General features: G+C 41.7%; 1 pseudogene across 1 annotated transcript in view; it reads left to right on the top strand.

The window, feature by feature from the left end:
* Positions 1-10,851, top strand: part of LOC308434376 (developmental pluripotency-associated protein 4-like) — a 122,019-nt pseudogene extending 111,168 nt beyond the window's left edge. Inside the window, exons 2-3 of the transcript in view lie at positions 9,952-10,192; positions 10,348-10,851. The product of the transcript in view is annotated as a developmental pluripotency-associated protein 4-like (transcript). The remainder of the gene's footprint in view (positions 1-9,951; positions 10,193-10,347) is intronic.
* The last annotated feature ends 4,122 nt before the right edge of the window (positions 10,852-14,973 follow it).

Genomic DNA, 14,973 nt, shown 5'->3' on the forward strand with positions numbered 1-14,973 from the left:
TCCAATTTAGTAGAGATTTAAGTTCTGTTATCACAGGCATCATAAACCGTCTTTGTTAAAGGACTGACCTCTTATAAGACTTGAAGTGAGTCTTAACTATCTTAACTATTGGGAGATGCCCCCCCCTCCCTGCCCCATGAGACACGAGAACAGAGTTCAATGCAAATACAAGAGGTTTATCTTCTAGTGTTGGGGTCAACCCTCAATCAGGTGGCAAGTGACTAGAAGGCAATCCTAAATGGCTACATAAAGCAGTTTTTATACTTTTTATGGGTACGGGTTACATCAGTAAGGTTACACTTTAAACTTATTGGCTAAGCATATTCACCTTAGAATCTATTGGCTAGTAAGCATTTGACAACACATTCTCTATCTGGGACCAGATGGTCAGGTGACTGTCAGTCAGTACTTCCTGAATGTTTTCAAGAATGTTCCTGCTCCTCCTGTCAACTGTGGGTGGAGAATGGTACTTGGCCTAGCCTTGACACAAGGTGGAAAGCTGGTTTTTGACCTAGTCTTGACCTGAGACAGTGGGTGTAAGGCTGGCCAAAGCCTCTAGGGTCCTTTGCTCTCATTTGGACCTGCAAGGGGAAGAGAAAGCATGATGAAATGCTGGTCTTTCATGTCCTGTACTTGGGGTTGCAGTGCCAGGGAAATGCCAAAAGCACAGACAGGAGCCAATCTGATGTAACTCACAGCAGGGTCTTTATTGTATTCCAGCTAGCTTGGGTTCCCCCAGTGCACCACTTTCACACAGGAAAGATTTGGTGGTGGTGGAGCCCCGAATGCCTTTTGGGTATAGGCCTTATAGTAAGAAGCAAGCAGCATGTATGTGTGCAAGCATGTAATTGGAAAGCTGCTGTGGCCTTTAATGTAATTGGTTGGTGCTGGGAGCCATATTATAAACTTAATTTCCTTTCCCTTCACATTGGTGGATGGGCTTGTAACCTTGGGGGTGGGGTGCAGATTTGTTCAGGGAATAACCTGGAGACACTGGTCTTATTGAGGGTGTAACCTGGAAATGCTGGTCTTGTTGGGGATTAGCCTAGAGACTGAAGCTAGGCTTGGGTTTTGTTGATGGGGGGCAACTTGGAAACTAATGTTAGGTACCAGCCTGTTAGTTTACTTGAGTTCAAACTTAGGTCAGATTCTCTAAAATGGAGTCTGAACTTAAAAGATTTGGCCATCAGGGTTACCTCATCAATGTGCAGACAAGCAGAAGGTAGACTGTTAGGTCAAATCTATGATCCCCTTGACTCCATGAACAGCAGCGATTCTCAGGATAGATTATTCCCCATCTGAGGATCATTATTCATGAGGGCTTGTCTTATCCTGTAGAGGGACGACCCTGTCCTGAGAGCCAGTTTTTCCCTTACTTCCCTTGGGGTGTTGACATGTTAACATTTCACCTTTCACCAGGCCTCTGAATCTTTACATACTAGACATGGCCATGGTGAGTGTTTGGTGAGGTCGAGAGTCTGTCCAGTGATTTGTATTTGAAACAAGTCTGAATCTCTGAGGCTCATTGGAGGGGTCTTTTGATGTATAGGCCCTGTTAATGTTACCTATAAGAACAGATGTAACCATCTGGAATCTTTCTCTCCTTTTCTCTACTTCTTTCTGTCTTCTTTTAGTTCTGGGTTGTTGAGTATCAAGTGTTCAGCATCTGAGTCTGGGGAGTCTGATATTCCATCTGTTACTTCTAGACTCTTCTATGGACATCAGAGGATGACTGGATAATGAAATGCTGGCTCTGAAAGCTTGTCTTTTGGGGGATGAAAGATCAAGGTTGGTGAATTTCCTCAAAGCCTCAATTCCATTGAGACCCTGGCCTGGTTTTCCCTGCTTTTCTGAGTAATCTTCCTGATCTTATTATAATTTGGAGGCTCCTTAGGGCAGTGTGACTTTTCAGTACTGTGATGAGACTCTGCACCACTGCTCTGTTGCTGTGAAGAGACACTGTGACCACAGTCACTCTTATAAAAGAAAGCATTTGTTGGAGCTTGCTTATAGTTTTGGAGGTTTAGTCCATTATTAGCATGGCAGGAAACATTGTGGCACAGAAGTGCTGGAGAAGCGGCTGAGAGTCCTTCCATATACATTCACATACATCAACATACATCCACATGCCAAGAACCTGCTTCAGCGTGGAGAGGAGCTCTGAGAGATGTCAAATCATAGGTCCAAGCTGATGACCTGTGTCCTGCTTGATCTAGCTTTTCCAGTCCACTTCTCTCTGTGCTCTGCTTTCTCTCTGGAGATTTGTCTGTCTATATCCTGCTTGCTATTCTGAGTGATCTCTCTGTTCATGTCCTGCTTGCAGTGTCAGTTCTCCAAGAAGTTCACTCTTTATCCTAAAAGTTTCTATGGACAGCTCCTCTCAACAGCACACAGGTCCAGTATTTGATTTTCCATATTAATCCGGTCATTTACTCCAGGTTTCCTTTTGATTATCTTATGAATCTACTTTCGTTGACCCAAGCCCTTTGATTCTTAAGAGACTGAAAGCATATTTTTTTTTTATCTTTGCAAACATTCAGAGATCTGTATGCCATTGTTAAGCACAGACAATAAACTAGTTGGGTGGGACCCTGTCTAAAAATTACCATTTCTGCCACACCTGGACCTAATTTTGTTCAGTCCTAGGCTGACCTTGAACTCAGGAATCTGTTCTAGGCTAACCCTGAACTCAGGAATCTGCCTGCCTTTGTTTTTGTTTCTGATCCTATACAGAAAAATCAGCTGCAAGGGCTTTGATGACATTAGTGAAGGATCAAAATTTTGACACTGTGAGGGAGGGAAGACTTTAAGATATAGTCATAGGTGAGGTCTTTCTGTATAAGAGTCTAGATGTTCAGAAAATAATGCTAATAGTAAGCAAATTGGACTCATTAATAGGGTTCATTAAATCCCAAGGCTTTGTTATAGCCAAGAAAACAATTAAGTAAAGAGACAGATCTTAGAATGGAAGAAAAACATTTGCTTAGCTATACATGTAATAGGATTAATATCTAGAATATACAAAGAACAAAAAGGAACTCAGCAGGAAGTCAAGAATTCCTATTAATAAACGGGATCCTAAATTATGATTTACACATGGCCAATAAACATAAAAAAATGTTCAACTTCACTAGCCATCAGTGAAATTCAATAAAAACTTAATTGAAATTCTATCTCACCCAAGTCAGAATGGTTTTCTTTTAATTAATTAATAATTAATTAATTAAATTGATACAGGGTTTCTCCGACTTGGCTGTCCTGGAATTCACTCTGAACACCAAGCTAACCTTGAATTTAGAGTTCTCCCTGCCTCTGCTTCCTGAGGGGTGGGATTAAAGGCATACATACAGCACTACTTCTTGGATCAGACATAGTCTTTAAGGAAATATAGCAAGAAACACTGCTGATCTGGACAAAAGGGTCTTATACACTACTTGGGAGGAATGTAAACCAGCCCAATGCTACAGATGTCAGTTTGGAGGTTCCCCAAGAAGCTCAAATAATCCTCCCATATGCAGGCTCTGGGTATGGTTGGAAGCCTGCCTGGTCTGGAATGGGTTGAAGTGGGACACAGTGTCAAATGTAGTTCAAAAGATTGATGATCGCCTGCCCTTTAATTCTTTCAGATGATTTATGCTAAAAACGTAACTCTTTATTACTTATGCTGAGTAAGTAATCATTATTGCACACTACAGTCTGGTGATTAACACGTGCTGTTTAGCAGTGGAAAATTAGGTAAAAGATTTTATGCTAGCATTCCCTTTTCTGGCCAGGCAGCCCTTCAGTGGGCAGGCTGATTAACTCTTGGTGAACCAGAGAAAAGAAAAAGAACTAAGATGGTTTATATAGGCAAATATGCACAGACACATATACATCATATACCCACACTGGCCACACCCAACCATCTGTCTCAATCAATTTCACAAGTATTCATGCATGTTTACATACATTCACATATACTTATATAAGTACATATAAACAAGCAGACATGGAAGTATATACGTTTGGATGGATGGATGGATGAGACAGAGCCCCCAAGCCACCAAATCACACTGTCTTTATTTCTTTTCCTTGGCTTTTTAAAATAGCTTCTTAGACAAAAATTCTTTAGAAAATTACCTCATAGATAAAATGTTACACAAAATGGGAGTTACAGAAGAATACCGATAACGAGTTCAAACCAGTGTTTCATTTTATAAGCTCATTATAAGTTCAAAGTAACAGCTTCACGTGGCCTTGTCTTATCATAGTGCACACCTGTGGCTTCATCCTTGGACCTAAATGTTTTTCCTTGAACACAAATTTGTCCCAAGTCTATTTCTCTTTTTAGTGTAATTATGAAAGCTCATTGTATTTCTTATTATTCAGTCTTTAATTACTATTCTGAGGAAAGGGTACATTCGATTCTTGATTCTGCCTTTATTACATCTTTCTAGAAAAACAACTAAGACCATCTCTTAAAACTTTCTTCCTAAATTATTTGAACCAAATCAGAAAATTCTATAAAATCATTAATTTATCTAAACAACATGAAATCATGAAAGTTCTTTTTTATGTTTATCTATAGAAAATTTGCTCAATAGGTGGGCTAACACCCATTATATTAATTTAATAATGACAGGAAAGGTACATCAGCTGCAAGAAGCAATCCTGAGATGAAGTCTCTTTGGGACCACGCCTCAGAGCTCAGTCATCTTGTGCATGTGAAAAGGTGGGCCACCTCCAGGAAGGTGACCTGTTATCCTTGACTTGGAATTTTAACCACATCTGCAAAATTTCCTTCATAGAAAATTTCCTGGTATAGTGTGTGAATTAATCAGGAGATAAGAACTAGGGGAAGGGAGTCTGTAAAATTCTTTCTACAACAGCAAATAAATAGATGTGTTTATGCAAAATATTGACATTTTACATGAAATGATATGATAAATAGACTGGAAAAGTATGAGTATATATTATAACTCCTATGGAAACAACTAAAATGTGTACCACATAGGGATGTAGTTAAAAAAAAAGAATGAGAAACAATTTAATTAAGTCAAAAGAAAGCAAGGAAGGAGGAGTAGAAGCACACTAGTCAGGACAACAGAGGGAACGTGGAAGTGATGAAATGGTATTTTGAAATAAAATAAATACGTAATGAATACAACAAGGACACCATCCATAATTAGCCTTAAAAGGACACACAGTACATTATTCCATGTATATGAATTAATAAAGTAATCTGTGGTACAAGAAACAATAGTTATTGCCTCTTCAGTAAGTGGGCGAGGCTTGCTAAGCAAGGATGTATGAACATTTCCTAGGGTGATGGTCACAGTGGGCATCATCATTTGGGATTGGGTTATCTATGTGTGTGCAGGTGTCAGCTGTCATTAAACAGCACATGTATGGCTCATGCATTTGTTTGTATACATTTTATCTAGAAAGAAATTGTTTTTCAGATTTGTAACTTTTTAGTTCATGAAGTCACATCCATTATAGATTCTTTTCAATTATAATTGTTTACATACAGATTTCAATTATTTACTCATGACTAGGAAAGGCAAACTAGATGGTTCAGAAATACACAGTTAAAGTGAACTCTTGTGGAAGCTAAGTCAAAGCTTCACAAAGTAATTGACATTTTGTTTCAGTAACAAATACATTTTATTTCAGAAGACAAATGGTTAAAAGTATTAATTGTGGTTATCATATACAATCTAAAATATTTATGGAGAAGTATATTGATGTCTACAACTTTTTTTGCATAGACTAAGACGACTTATATAATCAAGGAACAAATATGTGTTATAAAATTCTTTGGACTTGTGTGTCTACTTGGAAACTTATACAATGAATTTCTGGTAAAAATTAAAGTGATGTAAAACATTTTCAGATAAATGACAGCTGATAGAATTCACGGATAAGTTTTAACACTATAAGAAATGCTAAAGGAAGATTTCAAAGCAAAGGGGAAGTGCTATCACATGGACATCTAGACATTAAAAAAAAAGAAGCAAAGAAAACCAATGGCATGAAGTTGAAAATGTTAAGTTGGTGATAGTATATTAAGATTTAAATCTATGTAGAAGTGAAATAAAGAGCAATAGTTTGTTGCACTATGAAGTTAATTCAATGTAGGGTGAGATTTATATATCCATATCTATATATAAAACATTACACACACACACACACACACACACACACACACACACACACACATACACGTCTTTAGAGTAACTATAAACCAGAAACAGTTATCTCTAAAATGGCAGTGAAAGACATAGAATTTAGAATCAACCATATGAAGAGAAAAAAAAAAAAGAAGTAAATAAATAACAGAGAAGATAAGTAAGAAATAAGAATTCTATTAAATATAAATAGACTAAACATGCTATTTAAAAGACAGAGACTGTAATACTGAATAAGAAAGCAGTGCTCAACCCTATGTTGTTAAAAAGATACACACTTGAAATACAGATAAAATCTAACAAAATGGTTGAGGAAGAACAATATACATATGAAAACACTTAACATTAGAAAACTGGCTTTGACTATATTAAAAACCACCTAAAATAGCAACCTTACTTATAATAGCCAGAAGCTGGAAAGAACCCAGATGTCCTGCAGTAGAGGAATGGATACAGAAAGTGTGGTATATTTACACAATGTAGTACTCAGCTATTAAAAATAATGAGTTTATGAAATTCTTAGACAAATGGATGGATCTAGAAACTTTCATCCTGAGTTGGGTAACCCAGTCACAAAAGAACACACATGGTATACACTAATTGATAAGCAGATATTAGCCTAAAAAGCTTGGAATACCCAAGAAACAATTTATAGACCTTATGAAGCTCAAAAAGAAGGAAGGCCTGAATGTGAATGTCTCAGTCCTTCTTAGAAGAACAAAACACTCACACGGGAGGAAATACAGGGACAAATAGAGGAGCAGGGATTGAAGAAAAGGTCATCCAGAGAGTGCCTCACCTGGTTATTCATCCCATATGCAGCCACCAAACACAGTCACTATTGTTGATACCAAGAAATACTTACTGGCAGGAACCTGATATGGATGCCTCATTAGAGGCTCTGCCAGAGCCATACTGATACAGATGAGGATGCTTCCAGCTAACCATCAGAGTGAGCACAAGGACCCCAATAAAGGAGCTAGAAAAAGGGTTGAAGGAACTGAAGAGGTCTGTAACCTCATGGGAAGAACAACATTATCAAGCAACCAAACCCTCCAGAGCTCCCAGGGACTAAAACACCGACCAATGAGCACACATGGAAAGACCCATGGTTCCAGTTGCATATGTAGCAGAAGATAGTATTGTCTGGCATCAAAGGGAGGAGAGGCCATTGCTCCAGTGAAAGCTTGTTTTCCCAGTGTAGCGGAATGCCAAGGCACTGAGGTGGAAGTGGGTAGGTTGGGAGAGGGAACACCTTCATGGAAGCAAAGGGAGGGGGAGAGGGATAGGAGTGAGGTTACGGGGGATAACATTTGAAATGTAAATACAGAAAATATCCAATGAAAATGAAAAAAAAAACCCACCTAAGAAACACCATTAGAGACAAGAGAGTGATATATTAGTGAGAGGCCGAGTTTTGGTTTAAGTGTCTGTTTAAAGGATTCTGAGATTCAAACAGACTTGGTGAACTATATGTTTTGGTTTTGTGATCTGTTCTCTCCTCTCTCTCTCTCTCTCTCTCTCTCTCTCTCTCTCTCTCTCTCTCTCTCTCTCTCTCTCTCTCTCCCTTTCCCCCTCCCTCTCTTTCTCCTTATATATTTCACTCCTTTAATACCATTAATTTACTCCAAAGTGCTTTTGCAAATTTATTGCCTGTAAACATTCTTCACAAAAATGATGAAATTATTTTATAAAAAAAATATCGATAGTTTCACCCTTTTAAGAATACATCTGCCTCCTTTTCCCTCCTCTGCCCCTCAAGGACTACACATATGTAGGTTTTATAGCTAAGACTATAGGATGGATACAATTTTGTTTTTGGTTGTCACTCTATTAGTAAAACCCCTTGTTTATGTTACCTTTAATATAGCAAGTTTTCTTAACTTTGGGACTTTGGTTATTTTGTTTGCTCTTGACAGTTATCTGTCAGAAGTAGATGCTCTGGACACTGTAATATCCATACCCACTAGATTCCAGTAGGGACAAGTCTTTGACAGTAAAAGATGCAATTGCTAAGAATTCCCTGAGAGTTAAAATGGTCCCTGGTTTAGAGCGTTTATTCATTAATGTTACATATTAATTGATGGCTCATATACTGCCAAAGTATTTCCTCTTACCAAAGATCTGTATTGTTTCCAACCCTTCGCTATCCTATATTTTACTAAAGGAGACATTTTTAATTGCCTGTTATTTTAAAATTTCATTCATTTCCTTTAGGCTGAACGCCTGAAAGTAGGGTGTGTTGTCATGTCCAGCACAGCTAGGACTTGACCTATCTAGGGGGAGGGGATGAAGAGGGTGATGCTGAGAGACAACAGACACATGCACAAAGAACCTGGGATCAGGTGATCTGTGTGCACATTGACCAAGTCACATCTAGCACAAAGAAACCGGAAACCTCAGCACATTTATTGTGTGCAGCACGAGGGTGGGGGTGAAGGGTAGGAGATGGGGATTCAGGCAGTCTCCGTAGGTCTGCCTATGTAAGCACTCTCAGGGTGCAGTTATCCTGGAGGAGGAAGTCACAGTTGCTGGCTAGTCTACTGCTACATTCACACTCAGACCAAAGGAAGGCTTTGCCAATTTCCCATGAGTCTGAGGCCTGAGTTCCTGATACGGCTGTATCCATATCAGCAATAAAATTTTCTCAGGACTTTAACTGTTTCTTACACATTCCAGGGCTTCCTAGGCTCCCCACTGTATGTGGATAAAGGGGAACAGTGATTTCAGACTTGAAACTTGGCTTTCCCATGATCTCTTGCTTGAATTTATCCCCATGTTAGTTTAAATTACCTGAATCATTTAGGGAGTATCTGTGTCACTGAGAAAAGTGTTCAGTGACTTCTATATTTTGGTTCTGGGTCAACAAATTAGTTATCTGAGCTATATATTACTTTAATAACCCATAAATCATATCTATATTATATAAATCAAACAACACTGACATATGATGGGACTGTAAGAATACTAATTTATGAAATACATTATGATAGACTGAGACATATTAAAAAAAAACAGTGGCACATTCATCAATGCCTGCACACTCAAGGAGATATTAGATGCCTGGGCTGGCAGAGAGGACACCAGGAAGTAATTTGATGCCCACAGATTCTTCATGAAAGGAGTTGACAAAAATGCTACTGGTTGTTAACATAGAATTCGACTTTCAAGAAACTTCTCAAGTGTGGTCTTTGTTCTGTGTCTTTTCTTCCTGACCACTAAGGTGTCTGGTAACCCAGGCTGTGGGGATTGTGAGTGGATTTGGAAGGGAGACAAACTCTATTGTGTGTGCTGCTCCTCCAGTCTGATTTTCTTCCTGCATTCTCTCCTCTCCACCATAGTCAACCTCCAGTTCTCAACTTGCTCGTTCCTGGATCAGGACATCCCGTCATGGGATCCTTATGGCTTATGTCTTCCCTCCCATTCATGGTGCATGTGGCCCACAGCAGAAAGCAGAGTGTCTCCAGCACCCACTGCATTGCCTGGTGCAGAATATGCATCCAGGAGTGTTTCTAAAATAAACAGGAAGAAGAATTCCACAGCTGGGGGCTGAGGCTGAGATTCTGCCCTAGCAGATGCTGGGTCAGTGAAGCATCAGGTTGCAGATTCTAAACATGTTCTGCTTTATAAGAACTCATTAAAGGTCATAACAGAAAGAATACATGGTACTTAGGTGTAGGGGAATAAGTTGCATGTCCCCTGCCCCACCTCCAGGATGCTTGAGATGCTCTGAAGGGTCTTCTAGTTAAAACTATATTTATCTGATTTTGGAATCTGGAAGAACTTTCTGAGATTTCATCTAATCTCAAGACGGAGACTGCTGGAAGCAAGAATCGGGGTGCAGAGGAGCTGAGGGGAGAAATGGAATGCCAGATGTCTAGTCAACCAAGCACATCTTCTGCAAAGACTAAAGCAACGGGGAAAAAACAAAACAAAACAAAATGTGAGAGAAAGATAACAGTTGTAAACCAAAGGAGGAAAAATCGCTAGATACTCAGACTCCAGGACACACTCCTAGGAAGGTATCAGTTCTTACTTTTCCACAGCATCTGCCCCCAGTGAACCTGATTCACTGAGATGTTTTGCAGGCATGGTGCTAGGAGATGAGCTGAGCAGCAAAGGCCAGAAATTAGATGCTTATAAATTATTCCTTGCAAGGGATTTTCAGGATCATATGCTGGAGTTAAAGAATGTACCTGACTCAGCCAAAGAGGCCAGGCTGAAGATGTCTTGGGGGGGGGGGAAGACTGAACTTGAGGAAGAGTCTCAGGTGACAGTTCCCCTGGAGATTGTCACTGTTCCAGAGGAGCAGATACCTGCTCTCATCGATCCTCTTCAGCACCATGGTGGTGACTACATCTGCCACTGAGGCAGTGTTGGCCTCTTGGGCCAGAATTGCAGCCAACATGAAGAAGTTCAAGGCAGTGCCAACCAGTGCAACACAGAGACCTATGGGGAAATGTGTGTGGTTCTTGGGGCAAGCATTCCTGCGACCTCAAGTGGTTGGGTTCGGCTGCAGTTCTATGCTGGACAAGCCTGGGTATCTGATAAGAAAGGGAAAGCCATTACCCTCTTCCTGCTGCTGGTCTGTACATTTCCACCCCAGCACCTGGAGGACAACATTCTGTGTCCCCAGTGTGTTCATAGGAATAAAGTTTTAACTAAGAGCCTCGAAGGATAAAGGACAGATCTCCTAAGTTTGGGCTAGCTGCTGGTGTCACTCCTGTGCTGACTCCGAGACTGATGGAAATCCACATCTGTGCCTTTGAAGGTACCCATCTCACCCAGAAATTCAAGCCAGTGAGGCAACAGAAAGGTCCACCTCTACTCACTGTGATGATGAAACTCTGGGAATGGCCTTCTAGTCTTGTGTGAAGATAAAAAAATTGTCCTTTGTGTTTTGCTGCAAGTAGGTCTTGGGGCAGGAGTATGACATCTCCAGATACAACCATTGCTAGTTCTGTCAGCAGCACAATGGGGTTGTAGCCAATTCGGCGGTCAACTGTGAAGACTTAGCTTGAGCCTGTAGTCTCTGTGTGTCCTCTTCCCTGGGTTGTAGTGTGTTGTTAGTGTTTAGTTTGTTTTGGGTTTGTTTTCTACTGTTGTAAAATATACCAAATCTGGTTTGTGGCTTTTGAAAAAAAAGTATATTTAGCTGAGGCAAAGACTTCCAGATGAGGGAAGAGTGTCTGGGTTGTGGGTTTTGCTGGATTGGGTGACTATCCACACATGAATTTGGATTTATCCACCATATTATTCTGGGTATCTCATGCTTGCCAAGGAGATGCTAGGGATATAGTCTGTGTAATCCTTTCCTAGGAAGAGATCCTGGTTTGCTAGGGTTCTGTCTCTCTACACCAACTTGCAGTTGTGATGCGCATGCTCTGCATTACAAAACAGCATTCACCTCTCACCCACCACAGCCTTCAGAAGAGTTTTGCTGTTTCCTTCCTCTGCTCCTTACCTACAGCTCAAGTGCTCAGTATGATGTGGTTCCTAAAACTATACTGTATACTTGTCAGACAGTGCATTTAAGCAGCAAGGAGTCAACTAAACTGTAACTTCAAAACTTGACCACATCTCCCATCCAGCCCTTCATACCCCTCGGCTCAAGCTTAGCCTGGGGCTTAGCTTTCCTTTCTTTCCTTCCTAGAATCTTGTGGGACAGACAGGATGGAGAATTAGAAGAAAATGGGTGAAGCTCTTAGTGGGCTCCACCAAACTGGTGAAAGGTCCGAATGACCTTTCATGACCCCTAGTCCCAGCTCCTGCCTTCCACAGTCTCCTCCACAAGGACCCTTGGCCTATGGTAGGTAACCCTTGTTCCTTTAAACTATGGCTGTCTCATTGGCACAGCTGCTCTGCTCAGCATCCTGTCTTTAGAACTGTTATGACCCAGAGAATTACAGTCTCCCTACTGAAAGGTCCAGGCAACCCAAGGCCTCCCCAAAAGAGGCCTACGATCTCCACTGGGGCAGCCTTGGGACAGGCTATAACCTCCTGCAGCTCAACAAAGATCCAGCTGGAGAGGCCTGCATCCATGTTTTCTGCCATGCTCCTCTCCAAGGGCACCCCAGGAGTTCTTATCTGACCCCTGTTTCCAGCCATGCTTTTGCTAAGTTTCTCTCTGAGGATGCCCCAGTATCCTTCCTCACCTGGCCCAGGATGCATATAAACACTCACCTTCCTTCATCCTGTCTGTATCCTCCTTTGATTTTCTGTGTATAAAGGAGTATGGGGTTGGGGTTTTGGTTTGCAGGACCAATGGATACTTTTTCTTAACCAGCATCTCACTGTTCTCTAGAGACATTTAAGACAGGACTCATAGCCAAGGGGTTGATTCTGAGCCAGTCAAGAAATTCTCCTCGTTCCCTTTATGTCCAGTTGACATATGGCATCAGAGAATACATAGTAACAAAATGGGCTTGGGCTTCTCTGCTTTGCAAGTGCTCAGAGAAGGGAAAAAAACAGCAGGGCCAGGAGTCTGAAGGGGCCTGGACCTTGAAGGGTTTTTTTTTTTTTTAAGGTAAAATATTGGATTATAAAAGTAATACACACTCTTTATAAAAAAGGAAGCACAAATGGAATAAAACTCTCTTCCCTCCAGCCTTCCATCTTCCCCAGGGTGACCTCTCATGACTGTGTGCCCTGCATCCTTCCAGACGCTTTTTATGGACACAAAAACACATTTTCAAATCACATACATACACACACACACACAAAATCACATTCCCCACCTCCAATAGCATGCCATCTGTGTTGGCCTGAAGGATTTTACACAGCCATTTATTCAGTACTTGCTCTGTCCTGGGGCTTGCTGTCACACTGCTGCTTGTCACCAAGGGTAGGGTGATAAAGGAGGTTGTCCCTAGGTGGAGAGATGGGCCAAGCCTGGCTCTGTGCAAGGGTGTCATTGGGAGGGGTCTACTGGGCTTAGCACCAGTCTGTGTCTTGCTGACCAGCCACACTCCCTGGCTCTGTGTATGTGAGGGAGGGTAGCAGACAAGGGGAGGCCTATTCTGAAGGTATGAACTCTTCTAGAAAATTCCAGGTTAGGAGAGGGCTGGAGAAGGGAACGAATCCACGGAATGGTGGGACCTCTCTGATGTGTGCACAGCTAGAAAGTAAACTCTGGGAGGCTTCCTGGGGGAACTCAGGCGGTATGTTCCTACTCACTGGGAGCCGGTGGGTCAGCTGGGGAAGAAGGAAGCCATGCTTGAAAGGAAGTGAATAATTGTCTGGGAGTGGAGCGTGTGCTGCGTCACAGGCTTCCATCTGCCAGCTCCCTTTTCTAGGATCTCTGAGAGTTGGTGTTACTCTCCGGTTCAAACGCTTCATAGGTCTATCTTCTGTCAAGTTCAGGAAAAAGAACGTATCAGCTTTGTTCTCTCTCTTTCCTTTTTTTTTTCATTAGAGAACACCTAAGCAGGGAACATAGAGATCTGACCCAGTCCACTTCTACAGCTCTGTCTTCATCTCTGATGTCTTCTAGAATAGTCCCTACATCTGGAACCACTAACATGTATCTTGGCTTAGCCACACACTGGTCTCTGTCTAGATGTAGTGTCATCTGTCCACTTGATCCCTGTTGTCCTCCTCTGGCTAACTTTTACCCCAGCTGCCTTTTCTCCGTCTTTCTCTTACCCCATGTGATGGTTTGTATATGCTTGGCCCAAGGAGTGGCACTATTAGGAGGTGTGACCTTGTTGGAGTAGGTGTGGCCTTGTGGATGTGGGCATTAATACTCTGTCCTAGCTGCCTGCTGCTACTGCTGGCAGCCTTCAGATGAAGATGTAGAACTCTCAGCTCTGCCGGCACCAGGCCTGCCTGGATGCTGCCACGCTCCTTACTTGACTCCAATGGACTGAACCTCTGAACCTGTAAACCAGTCCCAATTTAATGTTGTCCTTATAAGAGTTGCCTTGGTCATGGTGTCTGTTAATAGCAGTAAAACCCCTGCTGCCTTTTCTCTGTCTCTCTTACCCTTGCTGTCTTTTCTCTGTCTAGCTCTTACACAGGATGGTTCCCTCCCCTGCACCATGCCTGTGTAGCTTTTACCTGGCTCTGACCCTAAGTGGTGCTTTGGTGGTTGTGAATTTCCTTCCAAAGTCCACCTTTATTCTTCCTGTTAGCTGATAGGGAGCCGAGCAGGCAACCAGCATCTCATCTGATGATATACTCTTCTACTGCAGTGTTCATGTCTGAGCCGTCACAGGAAGAGGAGATGAGGCTCAGGTAGCCTGGCTTGACTCTCAGAGAGGGAAGCAGGAAAACACAGTGTCTTTGTACAAATTAAACTTTACATGCAGTGACAAACTATTACATGCTCTGCTGAGGTAGAAAATGACATTTTTTTTTCCTTTTAGCTCTGTTATGTTTGAAAGTTCTTTGAATAATACTATACATGTACATCCTAACCAGTTCTATGTACAGAGGAAATCTACGAGGAGGTACCGTCTTTCAGGGCATGTGCTTAATCTTGATGGCATGTCATTCTGTTTGCAAACATCATCCAGATCAGTGTTCGGCTGATACGAATGAGCTCCTGATTGTGTTTTGTGAATAAAAAGCCATTAAAGAAATAAAGACCTGCCCCAGAAAGTGACCATATTTTTTATATATGATGCTCTGGAGAGCCTGGGACTGTTTCCAGAAGCTATGCCTCTGCCTTCCTCAGGAGGGGGTGATGGAGAACAGTGGCCCACTGCCTGCACAGGGCCCTCCCATCTGACCTGCTGGCCCTGCAAGCCTGTGAAATGCATCATTCATATGCTATCCTAATGGTCAGGCCAACCAATACAGG

This window comes from Micromys minutus, assembly GCF_963924665.1.
Source record: "Micromys minutus genome assembly, chromosome: 21".
Lineage (NCBI taxonomy): Eukaryota > Metazoa > Chordata > Mammalia > Rodentia > Muridae > Micromys > Micromys minutus.